General features: G+C 29.4%; 1 protein-coding gene and 1 non-coding gene across 2 annotated transcripts in view; one reads left to right on the forward strand and one right to left on the reverse strand.

The window, feature by feature from the left end:
- The window catches only part of Swip-1 (EF-hand domain-containing protein D2 homolog Swip-1), a 298,599-nt gene that overhangs the window by 35,106 nt on the left and 242,664 nt on the right, over positions 1-20,829 (forward strand). The gene's annotated exons all lie outside the window — the stretch shown is intronic.
- Positions 19,591-19,709, reverse strand: LOC142318652 (5S ribosomal RNA). Its single transcript, XR_012755012.1, has one exon. It is a non-coding gene; the product is annotated as a 5S ribosomal RNA (ribosomal RNA).

Genomic DNA, 20,829 nt, shown 5'->3' on the forward strand with positions numbered 1-20,829 from the left:
GAAGAAAATTAATAAAATGTAAAATCAGGTAAATATTCGCCTTAACCGCTTAACTGTAGGGGCGCAGATTTGAAAATTACGTAATCTGACAATTTTGTGCCTGTTTTCACGCATGTAAAATAATAAGTTTTTTTGTTGTACTTTAACAATTTAGTCATATTTTAGCTGTTATCAACGATTTGAATAGTTTAAGTGGCATTGTGTTCATAGTAGAATGCCCAACTTTTTATCTAATAAAACATTATTCCATAAAATTAATATTTACGGAGCTATTTATGATAAAAAAAAATTAAATGGACGCCATTTCAAAATATTCAAAGATAAATTTTTAGAAGCTGTTGTTGGATATATATATGTATATGTGTATATATATATATATATACATACACACACACACACACACTATTATATAAAGAGGAAGACAGTTTTTGTTTGTTCGGATGAACAAAAAAACTACTTGATCAATCGCAAACTAATTTTTACCCATGTTTTGTTGGCATAACTGAGAAGGTTTTTAGATATATTTTATATCTAAAATCCCCAACCATATAAACCTATATAAAATCTCCACTACACACACGCACACACACGTCATGGGCTTCGTATCCTGAAAATTTGAAAACAATCGGTCGGTTGGTTCTCGCGTCCAACCTACTGATTGCTTTCAAATTTTCAGGATACGTGTTACCCCAGGGAAGGTTTTAACCCATAGACCGAGACCCTAGCCCTCTTGGGGGTGAAGTTGTGAATTAAAGATATTCATTAAAAAAAAAAATAATAATAATCCTTTTACTTTATTATATATTTCTGTCACCACGGCAGTAAAATAAGTTACGAATTTTTTGTCGTCAAAGGTTGTACTTTAGTTATCCATAGCTACTATTATTATATCTTTGTAATTTAATTTCTTTTTCAGATTTCTATAAAGCCTGAATACTTTAATTGTTATTGATCAGTATTTTTTTTCACAATCATGAAGCTAACAATCAGTAAGGGATCCAGAGGACGGAGCCCATTGGCAAGATGGGAATGGTGAGCGATGGGAGTTTTGTGGTCCTGGAGTAGGCCCTGAGAAGCTCCTGGGTCAGCTTCGAGGTTCGCCTAACTCCGGAGGTCCAGACGACCGGCTAATATGTATAATTTATTTTTTCTTATAAATAATATTCTTAACTGAAATGGCTCCTACCAGGTAGTTAATATTAAGCAATGCATACATTGTGATGCATAAAATTGTGTGCACATTTCGCGTGCACACAATTTTTGTTGTTTTAAGGTTAAAAATAAAACCTTTCAAACGTTTTGTTGACAGGTCATAAAACATTTTTTTTTTTTTAAATCAACAACGAAATTAAATAGAAGCATATGTTTTCACAAATGTATTCGGGGAATAAAATTAGATAAATCTCGATTTTTGATCTGTATTAACATTTGCCGAGGTTCCGGGTTCGAGTCCAAATCAGGCGTGTCATTTTTCTTAGGCTGCGAGATTCGTTATCTTGATTAATTGTTATTGATCGTCGGTCTGTTGGTTGTAAAAATAAGTAAATTATGAAATTAATCTTTATTCTATAAACTGGTTGTTTATATTTAGTACAACTGTATATAGTACAATTAAAATTACATCGTATATGTTTTTTAAAAGGTTTGTTATTTACGTAATTGAACCATTTTTCTTCCTCAATCGGATTAAGACATGACATGAATTACAAATTCAATTCTTAAAATTGTTGTAACATTTTTTTTTAAATGTTGTGAATTCTTTATTTTGTAGATATTATCTGCACTTATCGCGTAATTTTAGTGGGTGGTGGAAAATATTTAGTTTATCGTAGTTTCTTGGTAAATTTATTTTTTTTTAATTTTATATTTGTCGAATGAACTTTGGAATGGTTTTCGAATAAGTTTAATTAAGAAAATAAATGCATAATAAAAAAATCTGATGTGGACATCACATTACTTCCTTGTACGCTTATTAAATTACATATACACATTTTTAAAATTACATAAAATTTTATTTCACTAATTACTTCTGATTTTCTGTTATTCTGATTATTGAATTATTATTTATTGCTATTTTTTTTTAAATTTAGAGGTTAATAATCAATATATCTAAATTAAAATAAAAGGTAAAAATATATTTGTGTATGAAGTCGGATTCGAACCCGATGTGCCCCTTGTAAGATCCAAATATTTCATTAATTAAAATTTTATTTGGCTATAACTCTGGAACCGATGAAAATAAGTACAACTTATGATATATCGTTGAAAAGCCCTTAGTGAATACTCATTACTGCAGTTAAGAGAAAGTCCAAAATCCAAAAAAATTTGGATTTTGGACACTTGGTCCAGTCGATTGCGATCAAAAGGGGAGGTGCACAAGCAGATGTTACAGCAGTCCTTAATCAAAAATTTCAGCATCTTGTGACTAATCGTTTTTGAGTTATGCGAGATACAGACGTCACGCCGAAACTAGTCAAACTGGATTCAGGGACGGTCAAAATGGATATTTCCGTTGAAATCGGAGAACCGAAATTTTTCGCGATCACAATACTTTCTTTACTACGTACAAGGAAGTAAAAAAACATATAAATATTAGAAATCATATAATAAATCCAAAATACTTAAGCCGGGTTAGACATCCTTTTTTAAAAATGTTTTCGTATCGTTTACATTAATACTAGATGCATTTGGATTTTCAATAATGAAAATGAAAATTAAAAAAATTGGTATTTTAAGTACGGGTCGCATTCAATCCCCTTGTTTTTAGAGCTAAAAAATGTACTAATTGGATTAATTATTTACTTCTATAAGTCGGCCCGATTTGGAACAATGTTATACAGTCAGGCAAAATACGTTTACTAAAAACAATTATGGGTTTCGAGATCCTTCCCTGTCTGATGGGGTCAAAAATCTGAACAAAAATGGGATATATTTAGCCAAATATTTGTACCAAATTTCAACTTTTCTGGTCAACGGGTTTTTGAGATACGAGGCAAAAATTGTTTAGAAATAATATTGAGTATCCGTCACCTAATCTACTAATCCAATCGATTTTAAATTTTACATTACTTAATTAGTGTTTTCATCGAGCTAAAGCTCTATGAAAATTTAAAAAGTAAATTGGCGAAAACCAACCCTTCTGATTTTATCGGAAATTTAATACTAACAGTGACCATATATAAACTTTTCATTTATTGAAAATTTTTAGACGAATCCGTCCGAAGATATTAATTAAAATACAAGAAACACACCAACGTATGTAATACATCTTCCAGAAATTTCTAAAACTTTTTTTGTGATAAAAGTCAATGTTTGAAAACACCCGATACTCAAAATTTTGGCCAATTGCTACAATCAACTAAGCTTAATTTTGTTTTTGTTTTTTTTTTTTTACTTTTTTAGGTTTAAAAAAATGCTGAAACAAAATCCAACAACAAAAGTAATTACAACAAAATCCTAATACCAAGCAATTATATTATTATAAATTTGCAAGTCAGACAATGTGTATTTCATCGTCATTGATTTGAAATTATAAATATTTAGCTGTTAGACCTTTAAAAATTAAAATAGTTATTGTTGATATAAGTACGCAATTCAGCAATGACACATTATTATATGTCATGAATAAGTTCAGGTGACGTGATGAATTTAAATATACCCGTATGTAATCTTTAAAACATTACAAAAAAACCTGTATGTGTATCTAATTAACCTATTTAAAAAAAAGTATGGTGCCTAAAAAAACAAATGTACGCTTTTATGTACGTTAACTATATTTTCAAAAATATTTTTCTTATGAAGCCCTTTTGTTTTCCGACTTTTACTACTAATAATGTCAAGGTTTCCTTTTTACTTCCTTGTACAAAGTAAAGGAAATATTGTGGTCGCGAAATATTTCGGTTTTCTGATTTCAACGGAAATATCCATTTTTATCATCCCTGAATCCGTTTTGACTAGTTTCGGCGTGGCGTCTGTACGTACCTATGTATCTCGTATAACTCAAAAACGATTAGCCGTAGGATGTTGAATTTTTTTATTTAGGACTGTTGTATCATCTACTTGAGTACTTTTCCTTTTGATCGCAATCGACTAGACCAAGTGTCCAAAATCCAAAAAAAACATTTGATTTCTGGACTTTCTTACTAAATACATTACTGTATTTGATTTTTGCATTCGTAAAACCGAATAATAGTAATGATAAAAGTGTTTATAATTTTTATTTAAAATTAAATAAATTTTATTGTATTATTTCCATTTAAACATTATGTTGAAGTTAAGGAACAGCATCGAGAAAGTTCTGTAATCATTTGCCGGCTTTTTTATTTTATAATGAAAGAGGTCGTTAAGAAAGCACACAAGACAATTGAAAAATTCAAAAAATGAATAATGAAAGTAACTTTTAATATAAACGTAATATTGATTAATACATAAATAGTCGCAGTTTCGCCTGCGCTAAATGGTTACTTGCATTTCCCGATGCGGACAAGGGATATTATGTCAGTCATGCTCTCTTCGCTCGCCCATCACTTCTAGCCAGAGGGCTCTGCTCCTTGTACCCCCCTCCGGTGTTGATGAAACTCTTGCTTATGAAAATAATGATAAATAAAAATTAAAGCCTGTTCAGTGTATACAAAATATCAATGTATTGTAATTTCAGCAACAGTTTGGCAGTACATGACGTGAAATTTTCAGTGAACTAGTTGGCCTCCATCTTAAAAATATTAGTTACAACTGGTTAGTTGTACTACGTATCGGTAAAAATGCATTTTGCCCGGTTCTTAGCGTTACCCGCCAAACATCTCTAGAGGTGACCATACGTTGCTTCTCATTTTTTTTTTAAATCTTTAATTACTTTTGTGTTTTTTAGTCAAGTAACCGGAGGCAGGTACAGCCAGTCGCGTCGCACATACAGAAATAGCGGCTTTGTTGGTTGAGCCGCCGCGCCATACACCGTTGCACCTTCTAAAAAATCAAAATTCAAAAAACCCAAAAATGATTTTTATATTTGAAGATCTGAAGATCATTTTCAAGTCCTAATTTTCAGTTAGTATGATCGGAAATTGGAAAATTTCCAATCATTTTCATATTTTTTTTTTACCTTTCTTCACCCCTTTCAAAGATGAATTTTGAAAAATCTAGTAATTTGGTTTTAGATATTTCATTGTGACTCCATTTTAACCCTTTAAACTCGGAATTTAAAAAAAAAATCCTTTCTTAGTGTGCACTTACACCATAAGAAGAACTTGTTTACAAATTTTCATCATTTTATCTTCAGCAATTTCTGGTATGCATTGATGAATCGGTCAGTCAGTCAGGACAAGTTGCTTTTTAGGTACAGATTTTTTCATCCGTTCTAACGGAAATTGTTATTACTCAGGAGAAGATTTCCTTAACAACATTAAAACCATGCTCCTATCAAATCTTCTCTTTAAAAGGAATTTTTTTTATTTATTTTAGATTATTGTTAATAACAATATTATATTAATTAATATCGGTGAATAAAATTGAGAAAATTGTTTAATTTTTATTAAAAAAAAATTTCATTAAATAAAATTATTGTAACTTTCTACCATCGATCAACCTTATCAAAAATTAAATTTTAATGCCTTCTTAATTATAGAAATATTAAATTTTAATTACTTCTTTTTCATTTTTCCATTTTTTAAGTTGTGTATTTTTCAGTGGTTTTCCAACTTTAGGACATAATGCTAAAACATTGAACATTTTCTAATTATTTTACGTGGGATTTATATATATATATATATATATATATATATATATATTGAAGTTGTAATTTTAGAACTTATATTTTACAGAAAAATATTTATATTGTCTTTGTTTTAAATTTTTTGTTAACAGCAATTGTAATTGATTTTTATCATACTGTAGTTGTATTCTACTTAGGGAACGCGTACACACGCACACTATAATAAAGTTCATTTTGCTGATAAAGATGAAATTTATTATATTTGATAAACTAACTAACACTTTCCTTCCTTCTCTCACTTACTCTCTTTCTCTCTCTCTCTATATATATATTTATAATATTGATTTATATGATTTGCTTAAATTATCTATAATTTTCAGAATAAATTATTAGTATAAAAGGAACAAAATTTATCCTTTATTAGTCAAGCCTAATGCTATAATAAGGTTCGTCATTAAAGATATACACGATTTTATACGTTTTCTTTTGTTTTTTTATTATAAAATTACTTATCTGGCTTTAATTTTATTTTATGCTTTTACTCTCAACTTTTATAATTTGTATTCATTTTGTGTCATTGATTTTGTTGTTTTTTTTTTTAAATATACTTATTTATTTTTAATATTACTTATTTTTAATACTTTAAACTTATAAATTATAAGTATATATATTATAATTATATAGTATTTATACTTTAAACTTTTTTAATACTTAATACTTATTTTTTAATATATATTTGCTTTAAAAAGCTGACTACTGTAATAATATTACAATATACGTTATCACTTTGTACCATTTACCGATGAAATTCACTTCGTAAAAATCTTGCAAAATCGTGGGTTTTTCTTTTAATCTACTCAATTTTATTTCATTAGCGAAATTTTTATTTAAAAAAAAAAAAAATAATAAAAATAAAAAACAAGAAAAACTTCGAAATTATAGTTTTTTTTTTACTAGTTTTTCAAATTAATTTCACTATACGTTGCAATCTGTTCAAAGTGGATAATAAACAACACTCCTCACGGCCCAATGAAATGAGGATAATAGTTTGACATGTAAATGAGGTGTAGTCTAATGTAGACTTAGGCTGACCATTCCTGAAACGTGTAGTTAATTGAACCCCAACCACCGAAGTATACCGGTATTTAGTATTGAAATCCGTATAAAAGCAACTAGGTTTTGCTAGGATTTGAACCTTAGAACAATCGACTTCGAAAATGACTGTTCCACTAGATTAGCCCGGTGTAAAATGTAAAAAAAAATCAAACATTTGTTCTATTAGTTCTTTAATAAATAATCTCAGGTTATTTTCCTCACTTAATTTGGGCGTTTTTAAAGAATAATTCTCCAATATATTATTGATTATTTTGTAATTAATACTATTTCAAATAGGAATGTTCCAAGATTTTAATTTTTTATTGAGTAATTCCCGATTTTTTAAGTTCGAAATTTCTATTCCTGCTTTGCTTAAGTCTTTCTTAACTTTATCACAATATAAATTTTAGTTTTTAGTTTATCTTTTAGTTTTTATCTATTTTTAGTTTTTCTTTTTAGATAAAAGAGGAGGATTTTCTTGGGAATTTTGTTATCACTCATCCTTAAATTGTGGTCTCCGAAGACCAATCTCCTCCCAAATATTATTTAAAAAATTTTTTCTTACTCCATATGTCTTGCCTCCATCCACAACGATGGGTTTGAAGCGTGGGGATGGCCACACGCCTCAAATCCATCGGAGTGCGGTTTTTTTTAATACAATTTCTATATCTTGGTACCAGACCTGCTACGAACACAACTCTAAGGGAGATTGAGGAGGATTTACTCACTCCTGCATTTCTTCCGTCATTAATTTGAGAAATTTTTAGCACTATTTGTTTCCTTTTCTGTGACTAATGGCTTTGCGGATCGCGCATCTTTGCCCCTGTTTACATTCTTGTGGCCGGCTTTCCTATAATTCAAAAGGGCCTACCGGTCCAGAGGGCTCGTACACTTAAAGAAAACAAGAGCCTCGACGTCTAGCACCAAAGCACTTCGCTTCCTCCTCCGATCTTGCGACCTGACAGCTGACTTACCCGGTACGGATCTTGCCCATGTCGTGGAGCATACGTGACGCCATCAAGTACGTCACGTGATGTTGTCTCGGTGGTTGCTTTTTCTCCATACATTTTCCATACCTGAGTCTTAAAAGGTAGGGGTTGGGGTATTTTTTATATTTGTATTTATATTGTATATTTAAAAAAAATAATGGTTGTTAATTCATATTAAAAAAAACCAATTATTACTGGAACTAATGTAAACCTGAATTACATTATTGATGTATTAAAAATTTCAATATTCACGTTCTTGATTTTAGTGTATTTAAAACGATACTGAAAATTCGTTTGTAAATGGAAACGCACTGTTTTGTTATCCATTTATTTTTTTATGACCCCTGGTCTGTAAATAATAATAATTGTTTATAAAATTGCTATTTTAAGATTCAATTTTATCTTTATTATGTATATATTAGGTAAATAATCTCACTTTTTTACTTTTTGTATAACAATTTATTGACGTTATTATTCCTTTAATGTTATTAAAATTCTTAGTATATTAAATTACAGCGTGCATTTAATTAATACATTACAAATCTATCGATTAAGCACTGAAAGAAAGATAAATTATATTTGTTAAATAAAATAGATTGTTTTATTACTTTTACTACATTTATTTACTATTAATTAGATTTTTAATCTTATGTGTAACACACACACACACAGAGAGAGAGAGAGTGAGAGAGAGAGAGAGAGAGAGAGAGAGAGAGAGAGAGAGAGAATGAGTGAGAGAGACAAACACACACACGAGTATAATAAAAATCTTTTTTTAATATGTAAAATTCACGCAATACAGTAAACTGGTACGAAAGCTGTAAATTCTTTAATTTTCTTCTTTGTAATTAGAATATATACGATATATATATATATATATATATTGATTTTTTTAAACATATAAGGATAAGTCTCTGTATTTAATATATATACGTATTTTTTATATATATATGTATTTTTTTTCTTTTCTTTCTTTTTTAATATATAAGGAATGGTTATTTAAATAGTTATTGGTTTCTAATTTGCAAAACAAGTTTAAAAAGAAAGCAATGAATAATCAATTCGTTTTTACAAATTAAATAAATCAGTTCGTTTATTTTTATTGTAATGAATTAACATAAAATTTTACCGTAGAATTAATGAATAAAAATAAATAATAAAATTAAACAAATGAAATGGAAGTTATTTAATTTTTATTTTATTAATGTATAAATTCCTTATCTCGTACTATATAAATGAAATTTTTATTTTATGACCTACAAATATAAATAATAATTACATATAATCTATAAATAGATTTTAATGTATTGTAATTTTTAATTTCCTTTGAAGCTTTAACTCTGAACAAAACAAGATTCTAGACTATTATTAATATTGAAATGACTTCGGATATTATTTTTATAAATAATAAAACTGATTATAATTTGTATTTTCAATCGATGTGGTGCAATATAAATTTATTTTGGAATTATGATATGTTTCATTGCTAGGTATTTTTGAATTATCATTCAGATGGTTTTTGTTAATCAATAACATATATACTCATCGTGTGATCCTATTAGTGTTGAAATTTAGCGACGTAACAGGTAATTCACCCCATTTGTATTCAATGCACAGATTGCAAGATGGCAGATTCAATGCACAGATCTATTCGCTGCTTCTAGAATCAATTGGTCTAGTTCTGTTTATTTTCTTTTTCACTTCGTCACCCATCGTATTGCTCTTCTATTGGGTTTTTGTTCTTCAATTTCTCTGAACAATGATTTTTTCTAGGAGTTTTTTCTTCCGACAAATATCTTTGTTTCCAAAGGATTATAGTATTCGTTGGTGATATGAAGGATAGTATTTTCTGAACATTTAGTTCTTGAGAATTGACCACGTTTGCTCTCTTGTATATCCATGTTATTCATAGCATTTTTCTATATACTCATATCTCAAAAGGATTAATTCTTCTGTTTTAATTATCCAAATTTCGACTCTATCAAGGAAAATTGAAAATATTAGAGTTTGATTACTTGCTTACACAACGATCTTTCTAAGTCGAGAGTTCCAGCGTTCAAGTCCTAGTAAAGGCAGTTACTTTTATACGGATCTGAATACTAGATCGTGGATACCGGTGTTCTTTGGTGTTCATTTACACTCATACATGTCATCCTCTGAAGTAATACCTGAACGGTAATTCCTGGAGGCTAAACAGGAAGAGAAAAAAAGAACGATCTTTTTAGATCACAGACAGTTTTGGTAATTTTCTCAAAGTGCAATTCTCCACTCTATTTTTTCGATTGATCTTTTCCGTTGAAAAGCCCAGGTAAATAAATTTATCCATTCTCTCGTACTAAAAAAGTAAGTTTGTTTTTTGGAACTGTGATCCTGCTCGACGGTAACTATGATTTCTAAGTGGAGACTTAGACTTCATGGATCTTCTTTAAGTTTTTGAGAATGGTATTAATATTTTATTTTTTAAATTATTTTATTACCTTCCGAAATTTCTTTTTGTTATAAAACTTAGTATTCATTTATTAATTAAATACTTATTTACTTTAGACTCCTTATAAAAAATTTTAAAACATTTTTTTTGTTGAAATTTTATTAGGTTTACCGTATTTTGATGTAAAACGATCGATGTTCTAATTGATCAATATTTATAATACTGTAATACAAAATTGTTAATCGAGAACAAAATTAATGATTGATTTCCTGTAGTTTTGACTTGAAAAATTAAATTAAATAAGTTCCAGAATTGTATCTCCAGTAGTTTTCATGATATCCGAAGTAAAAACTGAAAGATTTATTATATTTCAGGTAAACCGGTTTTTTAGGTAGATTTCATAAGAAAGCTACCTATTATAATAGGTACCGGAAAATTTCGACATATCTTCGCCTTTCACATCCTCCAGATCCTAAAACCACCGTCAGTTCAAACGTTTATATATATATATATATATATATATATATATATACACATATATCACTTTCTTGTGGACACGATGATTTTGCGCCATCACTTTCAAATTGATACAAAAAAAAATAACGACCCAAAATCCAGGTCGAGTTCATTAATGAACAAAATCGGACCATTGGGGTGGAAATTGTAAATTGAAAAAGCCCCCATTGGGGGCTTTTTCGAAAAAAAATTCGATAACTTTCTTATTAAGTAAAATATCGAACTTGTTTAAAGTTCCTACTATTCTTTGGATGGTCTAAAATTTACCTAAGTAAAGTTTTTTGATATCACCAACCATTAACTCACGGGGTGGAAAAATGCAGATTTGAAGACAACAAAAATTATACCTCCCTTAATATGCACAGCATCGAATTAGTTAAAAGTGGTCGTTAGTCCTTTAAACATTACATAAAACTTTTGTCTGAACCAACCCGTATGGCAAGGGATGACCAAAATGTTGCTGGAATTGTAAGAAGATGGGGCTTGTATGCTAAACATGCGAAACATTTTTCAGATGCAATTATTGTCGTATTGAGTAAATTTGAAGTTTTTCTTAACTTTAAGATGGAAATCTTTTTTATCCTCTACTTAACACCGGTGATATCTACCTCCGCCTTCGGGCGTGGCAAAAGAGATTTTTTAGGTTTGCAATACAATAGCTTTGTTAAATGACTAGCAGCGTAAAATTTATTAACAAAACTTGTAGAGAATTTAATTTTAAAAATAGTTATGTAAATACGTATTGCCAATAAAAAACAAATAAACCTTTTAAAACAATAATTTTACTGAAGAAGAAACAGAACAAAAAATAAATGAAATAACTGATACCTATTTTATGCAATATTTCAGGTCAAAAACTATAGAAAACTATTAATTTTGCCCCTCAATTAACGTCCTAAAAATTTCAGTACGATCTCATTTCACCAGGGGAGCTAAATCTTTCGCTAGCCGTAACTTATTAACGCAGCATTTCCATACCTATGTTTTTACATGAACTGTTTTCATTATTTTCATCAGATGAATACACCTGTGAAGTATGTCGGGTTCCTCGAGGGACACCCTACATATTTTCTTTGTAATTTTTTGTCTTATTACCAATTTTTTTTTTCGAAAATTATTTTATAATGTTTAGTCGAAAATTTTAGGTTACAAGAAAAACATTTTATGAAGTTAAATTATTTATTTTTAAATAAAGTTTTGGATCTTTCTTCAGTGTACTCTGTAATTTATATTTGTTGTGTGTAGATATTGTATTCTGTTGGTGTTTTTAATTTGATATGATTAGACATCTGTGTCAGTTTAACAAGAGAACGTTATTAGTGTGGGCGATGAGTTGTTTTATTGCATAGGTGTGGTACTGTTCTGTTAAAGCACATGTTTCAAAATCTACATGTATTTGAATTATTTTACATTAAAGTGATTTGTGTATAAATGAGTGTGTGTATATATTTTATTCATGAGTGACACAAAGTTATGTCACGTGATATTCTCACCGATAAACTTATGTCACGTGACCCAAAGCCCAATAGCCTTGTTCTATTTGATAAATATGAATAAATAAAAATTATCATTGCATTGTAAACAATGTTTACCGTTGAATTTAACTTATTAATCTGCAAGACTGTAAAAAATTCTGAAATTGTTGATTCCTTTTTATACACAAAATTCTATTGATGAATTCCTATTTCTAGATATGTAACTTTGTTACTTCTGTTCACTCCGCAATTGAGTTGTATGACGGGTTTCCTTAAAACCCTTTCCCATCACAATGATCCGCGGTTGATTAGCGGTCCGCGAAAATTTGTTGGGTCTGATTGCCTCCCTTCATAATCTTATACTACCCTCTTGTGAAAAAAATTTCAAAATATTACAGTATATTAAAGAGATTTAACAGATTTTGACAAAAAAAAAACTGTTACGATTGGATATTTTTTATGCCTGTAACAAAAAAAAAATTGAAACAGTACAAAAATTACGATAATTTAATTGCAGAATTTTTTTTACGCATTTCTACCGCGTTTTTTATTAGCGAAATGAAAATTTCGCTAATATTTCGATAACGAAGGATAATTCGAATCCCGGTCAGGCATGAAATTTTTACACACGCTGCTAAACATTCTTCTCATCCTCTGAAGTTACCTAATGGTGGTCCTGGAGGTTAAAAAAAAATCTTTCACAAGCTACGATATTAATTTTATATTAAAAAAAAATAAATTAATTAACTGAAAATAATTGAATAATTCTGCGAGCACCAATTTTTATTTATTTATCAATGATGGATGAAAGTGTGTAATTTTTGGTGTAGTAATATTTGAACCGCTGTATATAACAATGTAAATATGCAGCTATACTTGCGTTTTTAGCACGTCTGTTATCATATTACGGTCGTTTTGTTGCAAACGACGATACGGGAACGTTATTATTGCTTGTAAACACGAGATATGAAAAATGATTAAGCGTGTAAGCATTTTACATGTATCTCCACGATTTCAGTAAATGAAATTTATACAGTTGACTAGAGTAGAATTTTGTAGGTCATTGAGAACCTGCAATTTTTTAAAACTATCTAAATTTATGATAAAATTAAAGCAGATTAAACCGTTATATTAAGTTCTTGTGTTCTCCGAAAAACACCAGATAATTCAGATATTTAAAGATTAAATAACAATTTTGAACAGTTGATTTTCTTCAGTGTTCATATTATTATTAGCCCACCGGGCTGGTCTAGTGGTTAATTCGTCATCGCATATCAACTGGTTTTGAAGTCGAGAGTTCTAAGGTTCAAATCTTAGTAAAGTTAATTACTTTTATATGGATTTGAATACTAGATCGTGGATATCGGTGTTCTTTGGTGGTTGAGTTTCAAGTAACCACACATCTCAGGAATGGTTGACCTGAGACTGTGCAAGACTTACACTTCATTTACATTCATACATATCATCCTCATTCATTCTCTCAAGTTGTACCTTACGATGGTTCCGGAGGCTAAAAAGAAAAAGAAAGAAAGTATTCGTATTATTAAGCTACTATTTAATTTTTAAAAATATGTCTCGAAACTTCTTCACCTATATTTAAAAAAATATTTTTGAAACGCCGGAAGGCGGAGGTAGATTTCACCGGTGATAAGTAGGGGATAAAAAAGATTTCCACCTTAAAGTTAAGAAAACTTCAAATTTACTCAATACGACAAAGGTTGGCTGTGAAAAAAGTTTCACATGTTTAGCATACAAGGCCCAATCTTCTTACAATTCCAACTACATTTTGGTCATCCCTTGCCGTAAGGGTTGGTCACATCAAAAATTGTTACAGACAAAAGTTTTAAGTAATATTTAGAGGACTAATGACCACTTTAAACCGATTCGATACTGTGCCTATTAAGGGAGGTATGATTTTTTTGTCTTCGAAACCCCTTTTTTTCTACCCCCTGGGCCATTCGTCCGTAATATCGTAAAACTTTACTTCCATAAGTTTTAGGCCCTTACCTGCAGAATAGTAGGAACTTTAAACGAATTCGATATTTTACTTAATAAGACAATTATAGCGATATTTTTTTTGCCCATTAAAGAACTCGACCGAGATTTTGGGTCGTTAAGTTTGTATCAGTGTATCAATTTGAAAGTGATTGGGTCAAAATTACGGCAGTTATCCTGTCCACAAGTGAAATATATATATATAAGCTTTCTTATGAAATCTGCCTAATACAATAAAAAAAATTTAAGTTTTGCATGACATACGTTTCCGCTGAAAAAAAGTAGCTTCCTACTTAAAAAAAATAAAAACCACAATTGGCTCTGAAAAAAAATTAAGACTGTAATTCTATTCTCCCTCCTTTTAAACAAAACAACTTTTCTTTGAAACACTTTTCTTTTTTTTATTAATTATTAACGTAGAAGTTGTTTATTTTCTTCTCTTTTTTAACCACCCGGTATGTATCTGCTCTTAAATAAATATTTAAAACGTTTTATGTACTGCAGCTACCGTTTTGGCTGAATTTTAAATATTACTACTTAATTTGACTTGGAAGAAGGAATTTTGAATAGAGAAACAGAATGAAGGGATTTTAACTTTAATAAGCATTATTTCTTAAATTTTCTGAAAAATGTATGAGAAACTTTTACTGTGTATATTTTTGTAAAAGTTTTAATCAAATTCTAACAGATTTTCGATTTAACCTTGAACTAGCTATCGGAAAACAATGAATTTTTTTTCCCAGTCATTTAACTGGTTTGATGCAGCTCGTTAAGATACCCTATCTAGTGCCAGTCGTTTCATTTCGGTATACCCCCTACACCCTATATCTCTATCAGTTTGTTTTACATATTTCAAACGTTGTCTGCCTGCACAGTTTTTCACATCTACCTGTTCCTCCAATATCAAAGCGACTATTCCAGGATGTCTTAAAATGTGGCCTATTGTATCGCATTTCAAAAAGCTTCTATTCTTTTCTTTTCAGGTACTCCGATCGTACTATATTTTACTAATTTTTTTAACTGTCCACTTTATTAAAGATTTGGAGAATCGTTTCTCACTTTCAAATGAAATAAATTTAAATGAAGAGCAGCAAAAAATGTGTATATTTAATTTAATAGGTATACAAGGAAGTCGTGTGGTGTCTATATCAGATTTTCTTAAAATATACGTTTTTTACCCTACCACCCCGGGCCGGATCCACAACAAAGCAAATCACAACCCAGGGAATTGTCTACTCAAATGGGCCTCCCCGTTCGCCGGCCATAGGTCTAGTCCGACAGGTCAGCCCGCCAGTTAGATCTTTTCATTGCCTGCCTGTAACCCGTAAGACGGGGTATCCAAGCCCGACTATGTCACCCCAGAAGCGGGACTTAGTTTTGACGCTAATGCCTTTAGTGAGACCACCCTGTGCAGGGCATTCACACCAGGTCTCGGTCTTTTTCGTGAAGGGTTGAGAGAGTCCCAGTACCTTATAACTGACGCCCGTCCGTGTAAGCATAGACGAACGGCAGTTCAGTAGGGGGACTGTCCCTCAACCCCTCGCCGTCCCATCGTCCCTGGCTTTGTGCTGAAGTATCCGTGTCACTAATTCAGTTACCAAATGAAACCTCTCTGCCCCTGATAACATACAATCTATGATTGTGTCCACTGTAAGGGTCCCAGTCACCAATTCACAGCAGTGACGTTCAGCAGCCCACATCCGGCAGTTGAACACGACGTGTTCCGGTGTATTGAGCTCTCCGCAAGAAAGTCAAATGGCATCGTCAGCTACCCTCGGAACAACCTCCTTTCAAATATGAGTTGTCTATAGTTAACGTAAACTTTAGTTTTCCAAAAAAAAATTATATTCATGGATTGTCTGAAGTACAATATATTCAACAATGTATATCTAATTTTAAAAAATTCATTTAATTTTATGACTGGTTAAAACACGTTGAACCAAACGTAAAATATTTTCACGAATGAAGATTATACAAATATATATTCATTTTTAGATGAATGCTAATTAATGTTTGGTGGCAGTTAATAGATAATTCATCTTACCACAGTAGCTTTTTGGACGGCCCACAATAGGGGGCCGTCCAAAAAATAATGAGATTCATTTTCGCAAGGAAATTTAAAGAGCAAAGTGATAGACCTGAATGTATACAATTATCCAGGTAGGTTGCTCCTTCCCGTATTATTTTCAAGTTGATTGTAGTCATTGAGTGTTAATAATCTTGATCGGCATAAAAAGTGTCTGGTAATCTTTCCACCATTGACGAAAAATCTATCCACGTTACGCGAATCAGTTTTGGTTTCGTTTAAAAAAATATGCTTAAAAATGTATGAATAATAAGTAAAAAATAGAAAATTTTGTTACAAAACTCTTACCGGCCAGATTTCATTTATTAAAACAACGAATATTCATAAGAATTGTATTTCTGTAAGTGTGATGTGTATTACTTTTAAATGAAATCGGGCCGGTAAGAGTTTTGAAACAAATTTTTATATTTTTTGCGTATTGTATGGAACGCTTATTCATTGTTATTATATATTGTTGTATTTCTATTGACTATTATATATATATATTTAACATGAATTATTTTTTTAAACAAAATTCTAAATTAATAACAGATTTTGATGATAGAAATATAGTATTTACCTTTTTTGTTATCAGTATAATTTTGTTAAAAACAGTTTTATTTATATTGCAGAAATTTTTGTTTTTTTTTGCGGAAGAAATGTATCTGCGAGACTTACCGTACGGTTTAAAATTTCATCATAATTTTTTTGGAGATTACTGCATTTTTTTAGATTATTCTTTTATTTTTTTTTTTTATGAATTACTAATTATTATCTTATAGATTTATTCTTAAAATTTATTGCCTTTCTAGAAGAAATAATTATACATTTTTTGAATTTGTCGGCCAATTTTTTTTTTATAGTCATCATTCACTTCATACCATATTTTTCCTTTTTAATAAAACTAGAATAACGACCTTTAAAAAGAATAGAAAATTCGTGATGTAATATTGCACTTATTACTTTGTAAGTTAACTCTCAATTTTTATTGTATGAAACGCTTTTTATATTATTATTAAATGTACTTGTTTTTATTTCTCCATTAATTAGTTCAAATAGTACTAATTTTAGAATAAAAATTTTAACAATTTATTTCTGTTATATAACAAATCTTTGTTGCCTCATTTGCAACACTTTCCTACCATTCGTTTTTTTGTTGTATTTTATTAGCAGCTATAATCTCTTGTAAACTAATGTTTAATTTTTTTTAAATTAAGCGATGGGAATTAATAAAATAGTTATCTTAATAAAATACTAATAGTTATTAATAAAATACTAATCTTCAGTACCATCATTTAAATTTACATAAGAGCATTTACTATTTAAACAAGCTGTAGTATATTTTCTTTCAAATTTTATCATTTCAAATACATTATCAAGTTATTGTACGCTACCTAGTACTATCAAGAACTGCTACCTAGCGGAACGATTCGTAAACCCACCTTTTTGAGGAAAAGTGACATATTCGAGTCCCGCGGTTCATCAAATGAAAGAAAAAAAACTTCCTAACTAAATTCGAGATATTTTTTGAAAGTATTCTTTATTAAAATTCTAATTGAACTGAAATATAATGTTTTCACGCTTATTTTTAAATTTCTTTACCATTTTCATTTCACCTTTTGGTTAGGTTATGTTTAGAACCGTAAACATTCACATGACTTCGCCGTGCCGTCCAGTTCTGCGGACTCTTACCGGCCAAGTTCTAACGAAGTTTTTGATGTAAATTGTGGGACAATTATTACCTTTAAATAAACAATATAACGAATGGGATGTGAAAACCGCATGGAAATGTGAAAATCTGTCCACCTTTTTATATTGATGAACGTGTGTATTAATGCTATTTATTTTCATAAAACGCATGTTTTATACTGTACATATTATTTTTTCCAATAAAATGAGAATATTTTTTGTGTAAATTGTCCTTTTTTTCCGTGGAAAAAGTAGTTAAGAGTAGCTATATTAAAAGGAAAAGTATATTGATCATGTCAAAAATGGGGTATCGGGTTTTTTTTTAAATTTTTACGTTGTAGGGTCCAACAAGTTACTTTAGACCAAAAAAAAAGACATTTCTTGTTTGTTTGTCGTACTGATTTTGGCCTTATATCTCAAGATTGACCGAAACGATTTTCTTCAAATTTGGCCCGAATATTCCTGTATATGAGGCATTGATCATATTTTTTTCAAATTTCGTTTAAGGGGTGGGGAAATCACAGAAAAATTAATTCTGATTTTCTTCAGAGGCATTTTACTGAAACCTTTACTAAAGAAAATCTGTTACCTACAATGTATATACTGTATAAATAATTTTAAATTAATATAAAAAAATAATTAATTATAGACTCCGGACCTAAAATGCAACTTTTTTGTGAATTTTTTCTTTTCTTATTTTAGCCTTTATTGAACGGGATGTGTTAGATTTAGAAAAAAAAAGTTATTTAACCAAATTTGTTATGCATAACCTATATATGAATATTTGTGGAAAGGTTTTCTTAAAATGTATTCCCCACCTCTTATTTTCCTCAATATTTTGTTTTTGGATCTAACTCTTGTAATTTTTATTATTAATAGCCGAGAAAGTCATGCGATACTTTGCCAGCTTTCTTTCTCTTTTATCTAAGTAATTTATTAAATATTTACTGAGAATTTTAACATTTTCAAACCACCCATAATTATATTAATTGTTATCCTTGAGTGAAAATCAATGTTGAAATATTTATAATACCGCAAGTTCTGATCTTAAAAATCAGTTGAGTAATTTCCTAAGTGCTCGTACATTATTATTAATAATGCTTACTTAAATACTATTTACTAATAATATTATTTTTCATAGTAATAACAATATTTAATAATACGCATATCAGTTACTCTTAGTGATCTTAATATATTACGTACGCAGTTCATTAATCATATTAAGGTAATTTTTTTGTAGCATGTTCTACTTTCAATAAATAAATTATTATGGGACATTTTTCAAAAAGGGTGTATTGACGAGTAAATATAAACTTTTCCAAAAAAAAGTTAGGGTTTTTTTTATTTTCACCCTACCACATGATTAATGTATTGCTCATTGAGAAAAACTAGTGTTCTAATTTTTAATTTACAAATCTAATTTCAGTTTAAAATTCCGTTCATTCATAATTACTTTTATTGATAACTTACAGCAATAATAATGGTACACTTTTTAATTAAAAAGTATTGTTTTGACTTTTATCCACGTGGAAAAAACATCTAAAATTAAAGGAAAAAAAACTTAAATCTCTAGTTGTTACTTATATCTCGAGTTACTTATATATTTTCTTTTTATATGAGAAAAAAAAGGATGCCAACAGCACGCGGTATTCCCAAGCGGTCACCCATCCAAGTACTAACCGCGCCCGACGTTGCTTAACTTCGGTGATCAGACGAGAACCGGTGTATTCAACGTGGTATGGCCGTTGGCGGTAGTAGATCATTAGTTTTTAGTAGAAATATTTCGTAAAAATATTGCTGAACGATTTGTTTTTTTTATTTATTTTCGCTGGGCAAAAACGCTCTGGCGTTATCATCGCCCACACGATGTATTTGATTTAAAAAACTAAATTTTAAAAATTATCAATTAAAAATTAAATAAAAACGCCCGGAAAACAAAACATGAAGTATAAATACAAAACCTAATAGAATAGAAAATTTAGAAAAAAATAAAATATTTCAGTAGAAAATTAAAAAAAAAATAAAGACAAAACAAAAAAAGTTAATGTTAAGATACAAAAACATATTACTGTAAAAAAATGTAAAAACACTTAAAAAGTACGCAAAATATTAGCACCCCCTTAGAAATAACCACACCTAATCCAAACCTTCTTTATTACTGCTCAGGATATGAACAATTTGTGAACTTGTATTAAAAAATCTGATGTGAATAGTAGTATTTGTGCGTACATAACATCTAGTTCTCTCCTTTTGATTGCAATCGACTGGACCAAAAGTGTCCAAAAAAAGTCCAAAATCCAAAAAAAAATTGGATTTTGGACTTTTTTTATAACTGCAGTATTAAGCCCTCTTCAACAGTTTTTCAACGATATATATGGGGTATTTATTTTCATTGGTTCGAGTCATAGCCCAATAAAATTTTAATTAATGAAATATTTGGTTCTTCCAAGGGGATGACAAATCGGCTAGAATGCGACTTAATTTCCTTTTTTTTTTAAATTTAAATATGTTGATTTATTAATAATTATTAACCTGTGCATGTAAAAAAAAAATTCAATAAATAATAATTTAATAACAAAAAATATATATATGAAAAAAAATGATAAATATATAAAAAATGCACATCAGATTTTTTCATTTTAATAAAAAAAATTACGAATGTTATTTCTGTCATCAATGTCTCTTCATGTTACCTAACGTTTTTATCAAATATTACGTGTAACATGAATCAGTTGAACCAAAAAAATATACAGCCAGTAAATAAAAATCATATATTTTTAATTTAATAAAACGTTAGTAAAATTTTAAAACAGAATACAGATTTAGAAGTAATAACTTTATAAATACAATTGAATTGAGAAAAATATAAG

This window comes from Lycorma delicatula, chromosome 1 (assembly GCF_047948215.1).
Source record: "Lycorma delicatula isolate Av1 chromosome 1, ASM4794821v1, whole genome shotgun sequence".
NCBI classification, from domain to species: domain Eukaryota; kingdom Metazoa; phylum Arthropoda; class Insecta; order Hemiptera; family Fulgoridae; genus Lycorma; species Lycorma delicatula.